Source organism: Astyanax mexicanus, chromosome 6 (genome assembly GCF_023375975.1).
Source record: "Astyanax mexicanus isolate ESR-SI-001 chromosome 6, AstMex3_surface, whole genome shotgun sequence".
Taxonomy (NCBI): domain Eukaryota; kingdom Metazoa; phylum Chordata; class Actinopteri; order Characiformes; family Acestrorhamphidae; genus Astyanax; species Astyanax mexicanus.
The window spans coordinates 50,469,844-50,483,455 of NC_064413.1; the positions used below are offsets into that span (position 1 = coordinate 50,469,844).

The following is a 13,612-nucleotide window of genomic DNA, read 5'->3' on the forward strand; positions in this document are numbered from 1 at the left end:
TTGAAGAGCTCTGTCTTCAGGAGTTTATTAAAGATAGTGAGAGATTCTCCTGATCTGGTAGTAGAAGGTAGTTAGTTAGAGGTGTTAGGAGAGTAAGAGCTCTTTGAAGAGCTCTGTCTTCAGGAGTTTATTAAAGATAGTGAGAGATTCTCCTGATCTGGTAGTAGAAGGTAGTTAGTTAGAGGTGTTAGGAGAGTAAGTGCTCTTTGAAGAGCTCTGTCTTCAGGAGTTTATTAAAGATAGTGAGAGATTCTCCTGATCTGGTAGTAGAAGGTAGTTAGTTAGAGGTGTTAGGAGAGTAGGTGCTCTTTGAAGAGCTCTGTCTTCAGGAGTTTATTAAAGATAGTGAGAGATTCTCCTGATCTGGTAGTAGAAGGTAGTTAGTTAGAGGTGTTAGGAGAGTAGGTGCTCTTTGAAGAGCTCTGTCTTCAGGAGTTTATTAAAGATAGTGAGAGATTCTCCTGATCTGGTAGAAGGTAGTTAGTTAGAGGTGTTATGAGAGTAAGAGCTCTTTGAAGAGCTCTGTCTTCAGGAGTTTATTAAAGATAGTGAGAGATTCTCCTGATCTGGTAGTAGAAGGTAGTTAGTTAGAGGTTTTAAGAGAGTAAGTGCTCTTTGAAGAGCTCTGTCTTCAGGAGTTTATTAAAGATAGTGAGAGATTCTCTTGATCTGGTAGTAGAGGGTAGTTGGTTAGAGCTCTGTCTTCAGGAGTTTCTTGCCCATTAGTTGGCTGATAGAGCAATGTCAAAAAATATTTGGATAAATGGTTTAATGCCAATACTTAAGCTGATAGAGACGTGTCCAAAAACTTTTGGATAAATAGTGGAATGCCCATAAATTGGCAATTGGCCGATAGAGCAGTGTCCAAAAACTTTTGGATAAATGGTGAGCAGGTGTCCCAATACTTTAATCCATGTAGTCTACTGTATTTAACACTGATTTCTGTCTCTATCTGATTTCTGGATCCAGTTCTCAGACACTTCTAAACAAACGTCTAACTGCTTCTCCTTCTTTAACAGCAGAGCTTTATTTTAGTGCGTCGAGTCGAGTGCGTAATTTGAGCCGACTGCACTCTTGAAAAGAAATAAGACAAAAAAAAATAAGACTGTAGGTCTTGGCACTTACAGCGACGCTCAGTCTGAACAAGCCAAACTTTCTGAAGGAAGAGATGCGGAAGAGCCCGGCTGCTCTTTCTCCATTAAACTTGCACGCTCTTTACAGCGTGAGCTCTCAGCCGGAGTGAGAGCCGTAATACCGGGGTAATTCTCCACTTGGGAACAAGTCACCAATCATGGCCCAGAACAAGGAGAAAATCTGAAATGAAAATGGCCCGCACTTGCACTCGCTCCAATTACATTCCCTCATATCACTCCGTCTGAAAATACATAGCGCCGAGCAAATTAAAACAGCTTGCTTAACCAACACCCCGGGCTATTCTGCTCCGTGCAGCTTTGAAATCACTTTCCCTGATTCTGGCAGCAATCTTTTATGGAGGGGAAAGTCATTCAAGTATATTTGACGGAAAAAAAAAAAAGAAATTCAATGCAATCTGACTGGAACCACTTTCAAATGAAGTGTCTGCTAAAGTTTATTTAATCTGACAGTTCTTTCCTTTGTCTTCGCCTTCTTTTTCACAGGGCCTGATTGAATTTGGTGTTACTCAGAAATAGAAGTGGCAAGAAATGTGAAGAAACCAGAAGCCAGAGAACATTTTATCAGCTCCTTAAAGAAATTAAAATGCATCCCACTCTTTTACAGAAGAAATCTGCAGCATAAGAGTACTGCGTTCAAATAAACGCGTTACATTTTCTTAGACGTTTATTTGACTGCAGACAGTGAGAAATATGTTTTGTCTGCTCATCATTTCCTTCAATATGTTAAATGGTTGCTAAACTGTTTCTGTCTAAAGAGTGTGAAGAGTGGTTGCTATGCTGTTAAGTTTTGATTAAATGCTAAAGTCTAAAAACTTTTGGCAAAACTTTGGTTGGAAGAGCAGCAAAACCTTTTGGCTAAATGGAGGAATGCCAATAACTTGGGCTGATAGAGAAGTGTCCAAAAACTTTTGGATAAATGATGAAATGCCCATTATTTGGGCTGATAAAGAAGTGTCCAAAGACTTTTGGGTAAATAGTGGAATGCCCATTAATAGGCTGAAAGAGAAGTGTCCAAAACATTTGGCTAAATGGTGGAATGCCCATTAATTGGCTGATAGAGCTGTGTCCAAAAACTTTTGGATAAATGGTGGAATGCCAGTGAATAGGTTGATAGAGAAGTGTCCAAAACATTTGGCTAAATGGTGGAATGCCCATTAATTGGCTGATAGAGCTGTGTCCAAAAACTTTTGGATAAATGGTGGAATGCCTATTAATTGGCTGATAGAGAAGTGTCCAAAAATGTTTGGATAAATGGTGGAATGTCAATAACTTATGCTGATAGGGAAGTGTCCAAAATCTTTTGGATAAATGGTGGCATACCAATTAATTGGCTGATAAAGAAGTGTCCAAAAATGTTTGGTTAAATAGTGGAATGCCCATAAACTGGCAATTGGCTGATAGAGCAATGTCCAAAAGATTTTGGATAAATGGTGGAATGTCAAGAACTTGGGCTGAAAGAGAAGTGTCTAATGACTTTTGGATAAATGGTGGAATGCCTAAAAATTGGCTGATAGAGCAGTGTCCCAATACTTTTGGATAAATGGTGGAATGCCCATAAATAGGCTGATACACCAGTGTCCAAAAACCTTTTGATAAATGGTAAAATGCCAATTAATTGGCTGATAGAGCAGCGTCCAAAAATCTTTGGATAAATTGTGGAAGGCCAAAACTTGGGCTGATAGAGCAGTGTCCAAAAACTTTTGGATAAATGGTGGGCTCATAGTAAAGTGTCCAGAAACCTTTAGATAAATGGTGGGCTGAGGGTAAAGTGTCCAAAAACGTTTGGATAAATGGTGGAATGCCAATATCTTGGATTGATTGAGCAGTGTCCAAAAATGTTAAACGCTAAATTGTGGAGTGCCAATACAAGTGGTTGCTAAGGAGTTGGTAGGCAGTTGCTGTGGAATCCCAGGTCGTTGCTAAGTGGGCACTATCCTGCTGCTATGGTTTACCAAGTGGATGTTAAGGTGTTGCTAAATTGTTGCTATGGTATTCCAAGTGATTGCTAAGGTTTTGCTAAGCTGTTGCTTTGTGGTTTCTATCATACCTGTGGTAGTTGCTAAGGTGTTATTTATTGGTTGCTAGGCAGCTGCTAATGTATTTCTAGTGGTTGCTAATGACCCTAAGGCCAAGTGGTTCTGTCTGCAAAGAGGTAAAAAAGTGAAAAAGGTTTGAAAAATGTAAGAAACTGTTTTTTTTTTATTTATATGCATTTTCTAAATTACAGATCCATTTAGAATCCATTTAGATTAGAACATTTTGCCTTTAAATTGTGATGATTGTTAAAAGCCAGTTAGATTTCACTGAAGCATATCTGGTTTCCACAACATGCAGAACAGCCCCTCCAGATACCGTCCTAATCTCCCCTCTAAATCCTCCGTGTCGTGACATTTTGATAAGAGTGTGTATTCAAGATGACCTCCGTATCACTCCTTAAACAGCAGGAATCTCTCTCTTATAGGAAAAGCTCCAGGGTTACCTGCTGCATGGTACCACTGCTACACAGACCTCCAGGCTTAGCAGAACCTGATAACATACTCGGATCAATGAACTCTGCTGCCCTTTAACAAGTATTCTAGTAGTAGTAGTAGCACTAGTGCATCTAAAAAAAACTAGAATATCATTGAAAAGTTTCTTTATTTCAGTAATTCAGTTCAAAATGTGAAACTCATATATTATATAGATGTATTAAACACACAGAGTGATCTATTTTAAGCGTTTATTTTTTCTTTTATTGTTGATGATTACGGCTTACAGCCAATGAAAACCTTAAAATCAGTGCCTCAGAAAATTTAAATAATCTATAAGCATAATTGGTACTTTTAGCAGTGTGGGCAGTGTGCCAAGTCCTGCTGGAAAATGAAATCTGCATGGTTTGGAGAGACATGTCATCTGCTGGTGTTGATCCACTGTATTTTATTATCAAGTCTAAAGTCAGTGCAGTTTTGTTTTCCTACAAAATCTTACAGCACTTCATGCTTCCCTTTGCTACTGACAACTTTTATGGAGATGCAGATTTCGTTTTCCAGCAGGACTTGGCACACTGCCCACACTGCCAAAAGTATTAATTAGTCTTATGTACTATTCATATACTATTTATTTACATATATGTTTGAATAAAATGAACATTGTTGTTTTGTTAAATGAACCACTGAACTAAATTAATATTCTTTAAAAAAAAAACAATGCAAACATTTTAAGAGTTCAGAAATCAATATTTGGTGGAACAACCCTGGAAGTTTTTAATCACAGTTTTCATGCATCTCGGCATCATGTTCTCCTCCACCAGTCTTACACACTGCTTTTGGATAACTTTATGCCTTTACTCCTGGTGCAAAAATTCAAGCAGTTCAGTTTGGTTTGATGGCTTGTGATCATCCATCTTCCTCTTGATTATATTCCAGAGGTGTTTTAAACAGGTTCAGGTCTAGGAATTGACTGTCAACTTATTTAAATGCTGTTTTTGATTAAAGACATACTTTTATCTGTTTGAGTTAAATATTGTGGATGCTGCAGCTATAAAAAAGAAAGATACATTTCTTTAGAACCATTTCAGCACACATTAAAAAAACAGTTCAATACTGAGGATTTAAAAAAAAAAGCTTTAAACATTTATCAGGCTTTGGTGAGATAAAATGATGCAGTTTATATTAAACAGTGAGGCTGTCTGGTGTATGATGCTTTTACTTTCATCTTTTCACAGCTTATGACAGCAGATTGAAGTACTTTATTAATTTACAACTGTTTTGCTGCAGATTTACCAAATAGTACATCTAATTCTCGTCATAGAATCCACAGCTTTATATGAGATTGTACAGTACCAGTCAAAAGTTTGGACACACCTTCTCATTCAGTGTTTTTTTTTTTTATATATTAAAGTGATTCAGACTATGAAGGAACACATAAGGCATCATGTAGTAACTTAAAAGTGTTAAACAAACCAAAATAAATGCTGTTAACTTGCAGTTTCTCAGGCTGGTAACTCTGATAACTCTTGCTCTTCCTTTCCTGGGGAGGTCCTGATGAGAGCCAGTTTCATCATAACATTTTTGATTTTATTTGAGAATACATTCAAAGTTCTTAAAAGTATTTGGATTGACTGACCTTCATTTCTTGAAGTATTCTTATTTTTTTTCTTTACTTAGTTGAGTAGTTGTTGCTTCTCATAATCTGGAGTAGAACATTACTCAAATATTCACTATTCACTGTATACCTGTAGCTCTACCTCTTCACTACTTTACTTTAACTGATGCTCTCAAACACTTTATTAAGAGACAAGAAATTCAAGTAATTAACTCTTGATGAGTTCAGCAGAGCTGTTAACTGAAAGCCTGAATTCCAGGTGACTCTACCTCATAAAGCTGATGCAGAGATGTGTAATGCTGTCATCTAAGCAAGAGGTGCTACATTTAAAGAATCTAAAGTATTGTTTTTTTTCTTTACTAAATAATCCCATGTTTTCTGTATAGATTGGATTAATTAAATATAAATCTATAATGCAGAGCATTTTTAAATACCAAAAAAGCATTGAATTTAAGATTTAACAGACTTTATAAAGACTTTTGACAGGTAATAGACAGATAGATAGAAAGACAGACAGACAGTGTTAAACAAACCAAAATACTTTGTGAAGCAGAGTATTTTCAGAGTGTTTCTGAGGAAGGTAACGTTAATGAACTTATTTTGTGCAACAGAGGAAACTCTTAGGGTGTACTCACACTAGGCCCGTTTTGGTTGAATCGTGCCGGAGCACGGTTCGGCCCCCTCCCCACTCCCCCGCAGGCCTGCACTCACACTGCGCTAAACGATCCGTGCCCGAGCACGCTTTCGTCAACAGGTGACTTTTGTTTTGAAGAACAGTATGCGCGCGCAAAACAATGGAGTTCAGGATTGTACTGTTGTTTTTGTTTCTCTGCAGTCGTTTTGGGCGTGCAAATACGCAACTGAACCAGAGATTCATTGATTGTGCAACACAACGATTTACTGCTAATCGTGCTGCACGTGTAAGAAGGTTTTTACACAAGCAGCAGACGTCCAGGGAGAAATTTGCAGCTTTACTCGCGGACTACAATTCACGTTTATCAGTAAGGTAAGAGACGTACTTGCTATATACATAAATAGTGACCAAAGGAGCGAAACATAAAACTCAAGTAATAATAAAATGTGTTTGTTGTTTAGGACTTGTAGATAGTAGTCCTAATTTATTATGGGTAACACTAACCATTATGGTGCTCTTTAGAACCCTTTTCAAAAATATTATATGCAGAATTGTGTATAAAACGTCCTCCGTTTACAGTAGCGTCGCATCACTGACGTCATCTTGATCCGTGCCCAAGTGAACCGTGCTCGGGCCCACCTCTTCAAGCGGGCCCGGGCACGGTTCAGCGTACCGTGCCCGGGCACGGTTCGGAGCGATCACACTAGCCAAACGAACCGTGCTTTGGGAGGTAACCGTGCCCGGGCACGGTTCGGATTGCCTAGTGTGAGTACACCCTTACTCTTTCTTTCCTCAGGCGGTCCTGATGAGACCCAGTTTCATCATAACATTTTTGATTTTCTTTGAGGTTCAGACCTTAATTTCTTAAAGTATTTTTCTTTACTTAGTTGAGTAGTTCTTGCTTCTTATAATCTGGATTAGGACATTACTCAAATATTCACTATTCACTGTATACCTGTAACTCTACCTCTTTTTTCACCAGACCCTGGTGAAAAAAATATATATATATACTTAATTGTACTTAAAACATATCGAGACATATCTAAGTATGCTATAAATATGCTAACATATTTATATACTGACCTAAAATATATGAAAAGTATGTTAATATTATGCTTTCATAAAATGTCTGAAAGTAAACTATGATCATACTTTTAAATAACATAGTGTATTTAAAACAAATCTAAAATACTTATTTCCAAATATATTTGTATATTTGTACAATGTATCATGTAACATAGTTCCATTTAGTACAGTTAAGTACACTTAGCACAATTTAAGCAAGACTTTTGAACTATTTTTATACTGTAATTAAAGTATAATAAGTATAAAAAAAAGTTGTTCCATTTCATCACTCTTTAAATATACTGATTAATAATAATGTGGCTACAAGAACACTTTAGTGCACCATAGCATAATAATGCTTAGTATACTTTAATCTACTTTTTTTTCACTAGGGGAGAACAAGAAATTCAAGTAATTAACTCTGGATGAGTTCAGCACAGCTGTTAACTGAAAGCCTGAATTTCAGGTGACTCTATCTTATAAATCTGACTGAGAAAATCCAGCCAAGATGTGCAAAACGGTTGCTCTCCAAGCAAGAGGTGCTACTTTGAAGAATCTAAAATATAATATATATATTCTTCATAGTTTGGATGAGTTTAGTATTAATCTACAATGCTGAACATTTTAAAATACTGAAAAAACGCTGATTTTTAGGTGTGTTTAAACTTTTCACTGGTACTGTATGTCCATTTTCCTAATCAAACAGGTGCTGGGAATTGTCATATTATCAATATTAGTATATTTATTTATTAACTTTAATTGAGGACACCTCAGGGGTTGGAAAAGACCAGTACAGTCACCCTAAAGTTCTGCAGTGCTGCTGTTGTTGTTGATAAGCAGCTCAGTTTCATTAATCTGGTTCTAAAAGTTGGGTAGAGGTTGTAATGTGAACGGTCCTACATTACTTAAAGTAATGAATAAATCGTGTCTAAGGAAAGCAGAGATAATGGCAGTTGCAGGACCAGCCACTGCCATTGTTTAATGTCTGAACAAGCCAGAGTTCACTTTGAGGCCAGAATTCAGATCATTAACAGCTTATTTTGGTGTGAGGAGCATTTACTGAATTAAAGAACTTAAAGGTCTCATTCCATTGTTTTTTAATTCATTTTAAAATGTCTAGTTGTGTCTCTAGTATGAATGGAAGCCATGTGAGCTGTTTTTTTGTTTCTATTTAGCCCTGCTTTAGATCACTGAACTAGTGATATCTAAAGAAAGACAGATTTTGGTGCTTGCTCATGAATATTCATACATGCAGACATATTGCCAGTGATTGGCTAACAGCACTGCAGCAGAGAACGCCTATCAACCCCGCGAGCCAACCCCAGACTGCCTGCCCTGGCGGCACTCTCAAACATTATCAACACGCTTTGACCAGTGTTCTGTCGAGTTGTGCTACCTTATCAAACCGTGCTCCCATGGTGTATATTTAAGGTCTTGGTAAAACGTGGAATCCACTGGAGATCCGATTTAAACCTATAGCTACTTACACAAGATAGCTAACGCTAACTAGCTCTGTAAACAAAAGCTGTTAGCTCCGCCTGTGGGAGGTCCTGGGCAGAGGTGGGTGAGGCCATGAACTAACTGGTTAACGTAGACACAGTAACGTCTCTAGTAACGTCTCTCTGACCAACTCGTATTTCTGAGGATTTTCTTTTACTAGCTACAGCAGACAATGGAGGCTGAGGAAGAGTTTTATATGCATCATCCATATACAACTCAGAGAGACCTATAGTACTCCACAAGGAACAAGAAAAAGTAGATTTTAATGTAAGGAAGCCTTCAAGAACTTATTGTTGTGTTAATGCAACACCCTGCAACCCATTAATAACACTATTATCAAAATTAATGCAATCAGATCCTCACAGCAATGTTCCAAAATCTTTGAAACAGAGTAAGAACAGACACCATGAACAATTCAACATGACTGCAACTCTAGCTCAACCACACTTTCTTCAAATGCCGGTTTTCCCAAGACAATTATCCATCAGGTCGCACAGTTTTCCATAACAGGGTGGACACATGGATCACAGGAAATATGGAGTGATTCAAGCTGGATAAAATGATTTTTGTATAGTCTGAAATCTGATAAATATGACGAACAGTCAAAAGAATTAAACATCTTAAGTTTTTGAAGGTTTTAAGGGCTAAAAGTCGCAATGTTTTTAATTTTATTAACCATTGTACTGCCTTTTTATCTCTTTATCTCTATATTTTTGTTTGTAGATTGTAGGCTTTCTTGTATAATTCTTGCATTCTTGGAATTAAGTGATATTTCTATATATTGAATATAGTTGACAGTATTATCTATCTATCTATCTATCTATCTATCTATCTATCTATCTATCTATCTATCTATCTATCTATCTATCTATCTATCGTATTCAAGCTGACCTCTGTATCACTCCTTAAACAGCAGGAATCTCACTCTAATAGGAAAAGCTCCAGGGTTACTTTCTGCATGGTACCACTGCTACACAGACCTCCAGGATCAATGGACTCTGCTGCCCTTTTACACAAGTACTCTAGTAGTACTAGTAGTAGGACTTTAGACTTGATAATAAAACACAGTGGATCAACACCAGCAGATGACAGACATGTCTCTCCAAACCATCACTGATCATCAGTGTTACCTGTTAGATTTCGTATAGATTATAAAATACTTCTCCTGACGTATAAATCCCTCAATGGTCTGGCCCCGCATTATCTACAGGAACTCCTTACTCCTTACAATCCGCCGCGTTCACTCCGCTCCCAAGACGCTGGCCTGTTATTAGTCCCGCGTATTAGAAAAAACTATGCAGGAGGAAGAGCGTTCTTTTATAAAGCTCCCCAACTTTGGAATAGCCTCCCTATTAATATACGGGACTCAGACACACTCTCAATCTTTAAATCTAGACTCAAAACATTTCTATTTGCTCAAGCTTTTGAGTAATGTCTCATTACAATTTTCTTCCTCTTACAGCTTATCCAGCAAATATAAACCCTGTCCTAATCATCTGCTTTCTCTTTCTCTCCCCATGTCCTGAGCTGCTGCTGCCAAGTGCCCATCCCACTCCAGCAGAGTTTTATAAACCATTCTAACTCATTTTTCTTCCCTCCCCTCTCTGTTCTCTATCTCTATCTTTCTCACATGTGCTGAGACGCCTGGCCGGCCAGTCTTCCTGGATGTGTCCGTCTGTGGTTCCAGCTTTCAGGAATCAGCCCTGTCCTTCTACTCATCAGAATTATTTCACAACCCTTCTAACTTCTGCTTTTTGTTTCTCTCTCTTTCCTTTCTGTTTTCTCTATCTATCTCTTTTACATGTATGGAGATGCCCTGTTCCTGATGTTCCCAGCCTGGCTCTCCACTGCCCGCTGTGTTGTTCTCCGGCTCTGCAACCCTGCACTGATTACCATTAACACACTCAGTATCTGTTTCTGTATTAGCCATAGCTCTATAGTTTGTGCCCATCACATTCTTATATTCATAAATTAGTACCTGTTATATTAGCCATAGTTCACATTAATTCTCTGCACTGTTTTTGTTCTGTTATTTGTTTGTTGTTTGTTTGTACTGAGCGGGTCAACCCGAGTAGGATGGGTTCCTCGGACTGAGTCTTGGTTCCTTCCAAGGTTTCTTCCTCTTAAAGGGAGTTTTTCCTTGCCACTGTGTCACCATAAAATTGGCATCTCTGTGGTGCTGCTCATAAGAGGCGTGGACCTGTTTTTCCTGTAAAGCGGCTTTGTGACAACCTTTGTTGTAAAAAGCGCTATATAAATAAAATTGAATTGAATTGAATCAGTAAAATTTACATTTCATTTGTAAATCAAGGGACACAAATCTGACACACAACTCTGTCCTACAGTATGAGTAACTGAAAACAGTGGCGTTATGTTTTTTGCTTCACTAGAGAAGATAAATAAACTTCATATTAAAAAACCTGCCTTAATGCAAAAAACTAAAAAAAAATAAATAAATAAATCAATGTCTCAGTGATCTCCTACTTTAATAAAACATATAATTCCCTAAGCAGCATTTCTCACCACAGCAGCAGTGATGCGCTTACACTCTCAGAAATAAGAAGTGAGTCATGTTCAACCTCCATCACTGCGTAGTGGTGATGATGAAGATCAGGCCTGCTGTTCAGCAGCTTATGAGTTGAGATGACTACAAACCCACCAGATGCCTTCATCTCCACTCCAGCATCTGCTCGATGGGATATTTCAATTTGGAATTGAATTTATCAAGCCCTGGTTAGGTAAAATATCCAGTTCCTCAAATAAGATCCTGAAGAAAGTGCTTTTAGCTAGATCACTTATATAATTAGGTAGATAGATTGAAGTGGCAACAAACAAATTACCATAGTTTTCGAGCTATAAAGAGCACTGGATTATAAGGCGCATTAAGCAACACTAGTAAGGATGCCTACATTGAAGTGAGCAAGGGTGTCGCCATGTTTCCCTTCTAATAGGTAAGTCAAATGAGTTCTGGATGTTAATCTACACAGATTTCTCTCCTTAAAAAAATTGTTTATTTACATTAAACTTAGATTTCCAAAGTTTTGTCCAAGAATTAGTTTTCAGTGAAGTTCCTCCAGCACTAAGGCTAGGTGCAGCAGCATAAATAGTTCTAGACTGAGGAAACCAGAGTGTTTCGGTAACCCAGGAAGCTAGCAGCTAGCTATTCATCCCATGTAGCTTGTTTTAACGAGGTATAAGGGGGGGGGGATTGGGGAGAGATACGTTTTAAAATTATCAGCGGGGGTGGGGGGGGAGAGATACGTTTAAAAATCATCAGCGGGGGTGGGGGGTTTGGGGGGTAAAGATACGTTTTAAAATCGCCAGGGGCTGGGAGAAATACGTTTTAAAATAGTCAGCGTCCTGTCATTACTTTCCCACCGTGCTCCGCAAACCAGCAAGTTGATTGGCTGTTTCTCCGGAGAGGAAATTTATTTGGGGCTTTGATTTGGTGCCCCCTCTAGTGCAGCGCCCCTATGCGTCGCATAGACTGCATACCCCTTTTTTGCGCCACTGCATATACTCAGCCTGAACGACAAAAGAACTAGCGCTGCTGTTGGTGGCTAATGCTAATACTGCTCCAGCCTTAGTGCTGGAGAAACTTCACTCAAAACTTACCCTTTTTTAACGCTGCACTTCAGCGAAGTGGCTTTACTGCACCTTAATACCTGACTGGTAGAATTCATAGATAAGGTGCACCGGATTATAAGGTGCACTGATGATTTTTAGGGAAAAGAAAGAATTTTAAGTGCATCTTATAGTCTGAAAAATATGGTAAATTAAAATGATTCTATATCATGAAAAAAATCCACACTTTTTACTTGACTAGGGCTTCAGAACAGAACTTCCCTCCACAAATGAGCAAAAGCAGATGTTTCAACGTATAGATACATGTTTTAATTTGAGCTCCTTCAACCACAGACGCAGCTCCCCTTCTTTGAAAGGCAGATGCTTTTTTCCTAAGCAACTTGCAATAATAATGTACATTTAATAATAAAAGACATAGAAGTTCAAGGTAAAAATAAAAAAATTAAAAATCTAGACAGGGCCAAAAGGAGGCCAAAGAGAAATAGTTTAACAGAGGAGGAAAGGAAGGGAAGAAGGAAATGAGATTAAAAGTAGTTAGTTTGTTAGAGGTGTTACGAGAGTTACAAAGAGCACTTTGAAGAGTACATTTATCTCTTGTTCTGTTCATATTGTTCATGTTCTCTCCCTGAAGCCATTTAGCATGGTTAGTTCCTGGGGGATGGCTTGAAGCATCTCCCTGCAGACCCCTGAAACTATTTCTATTTTTAGTATACTTCCAGCAGATCTTTATGGTGAAAAAAAAACTGTATAATTTATTTTGACAGATAGTTGTTCTGCTCTCATTCAGTTTGTTGCAAGCAATGCATGACCAAAATAAGCTGTACAGAGCCAGCGTAGTCTCCAAGTGAAAAATACTATACTATATGGTATATATATGGTACTTCAACTTTTAAAACAATATACTACCCATGATTAAAACAAAATGTTTAACTAGGGCTCGTGGGAGGGCCCAAACTCTGCAAATTATTGATCATTGTTTCTTGAAAATGCAGTATGCTTACAGAGACCTACAGAGGAAATAAACCTTATCTGCATATATATTTTTTGTAATGTAAGTTCCATTGCTTATTTTGTTTTCCTTATATTTGTACTTATAAAACTGAAAACCCAATAAAACGTAAAAGCAAAAATGTGTCCAGAAAATAACGTGATAATTTATCACCAAGATTGTGTAATACTGACCTTCAAAAGCTAAGCCTTGCACTTACCTTTTTAATTGTCAAAAACCCAACCCATCCACAGAGCTCTTCAATCTTCAGATCAGTACAGATCAGCCTGATCTGTACCTCAAGACACATGTAAAACAAGCTTTAAGACTCTTTTCTGGTCTGGAGGGAAGGTGGTGGACTGAACTTCCTCAGCATGCCTGCACCTGTTCACACTGTTTATTCAATTCTTCTTCTACTACATGGCAAACAGGTTTTGGGTGTTTGTCAAAACAGCACAACCAGTGGTTGGGAGCTGTTTTTGATCAAATGTTATGAATTTATTAGGGTACAATTTTAGTCGTAAATAAACTTAATTTATGGAATCTTTTTGCTAGATGAAAATCCTGTGAATTTGTTCAAAACACAGATCAAAATTGGTCAAA

General features: G+C 37.9%; 1 long non-coding RNA gene across 1 annotated transcript in view; it reads right to left on the reverse strand.

The window, feature by feature from the left end:
• The window catches only part of LOC111193287 (uncharacterized), a 56,303-nt gene extending 42,919 nt beyond the window's left edge, over nt 1-13,384 (reverse strand). The window contains exon 1 of the long non-coding RNA XR_002650405.2: nt 13,230-13,384. This is a non-coding gene — a long non-coding RNA (uncharacterized LOC111193287). The remainder of the gene's footprint in view (nt 1-13,229) is intronic.
• Nucleotides 13,385-13,612: the final 228 nt, after the last annotated feature.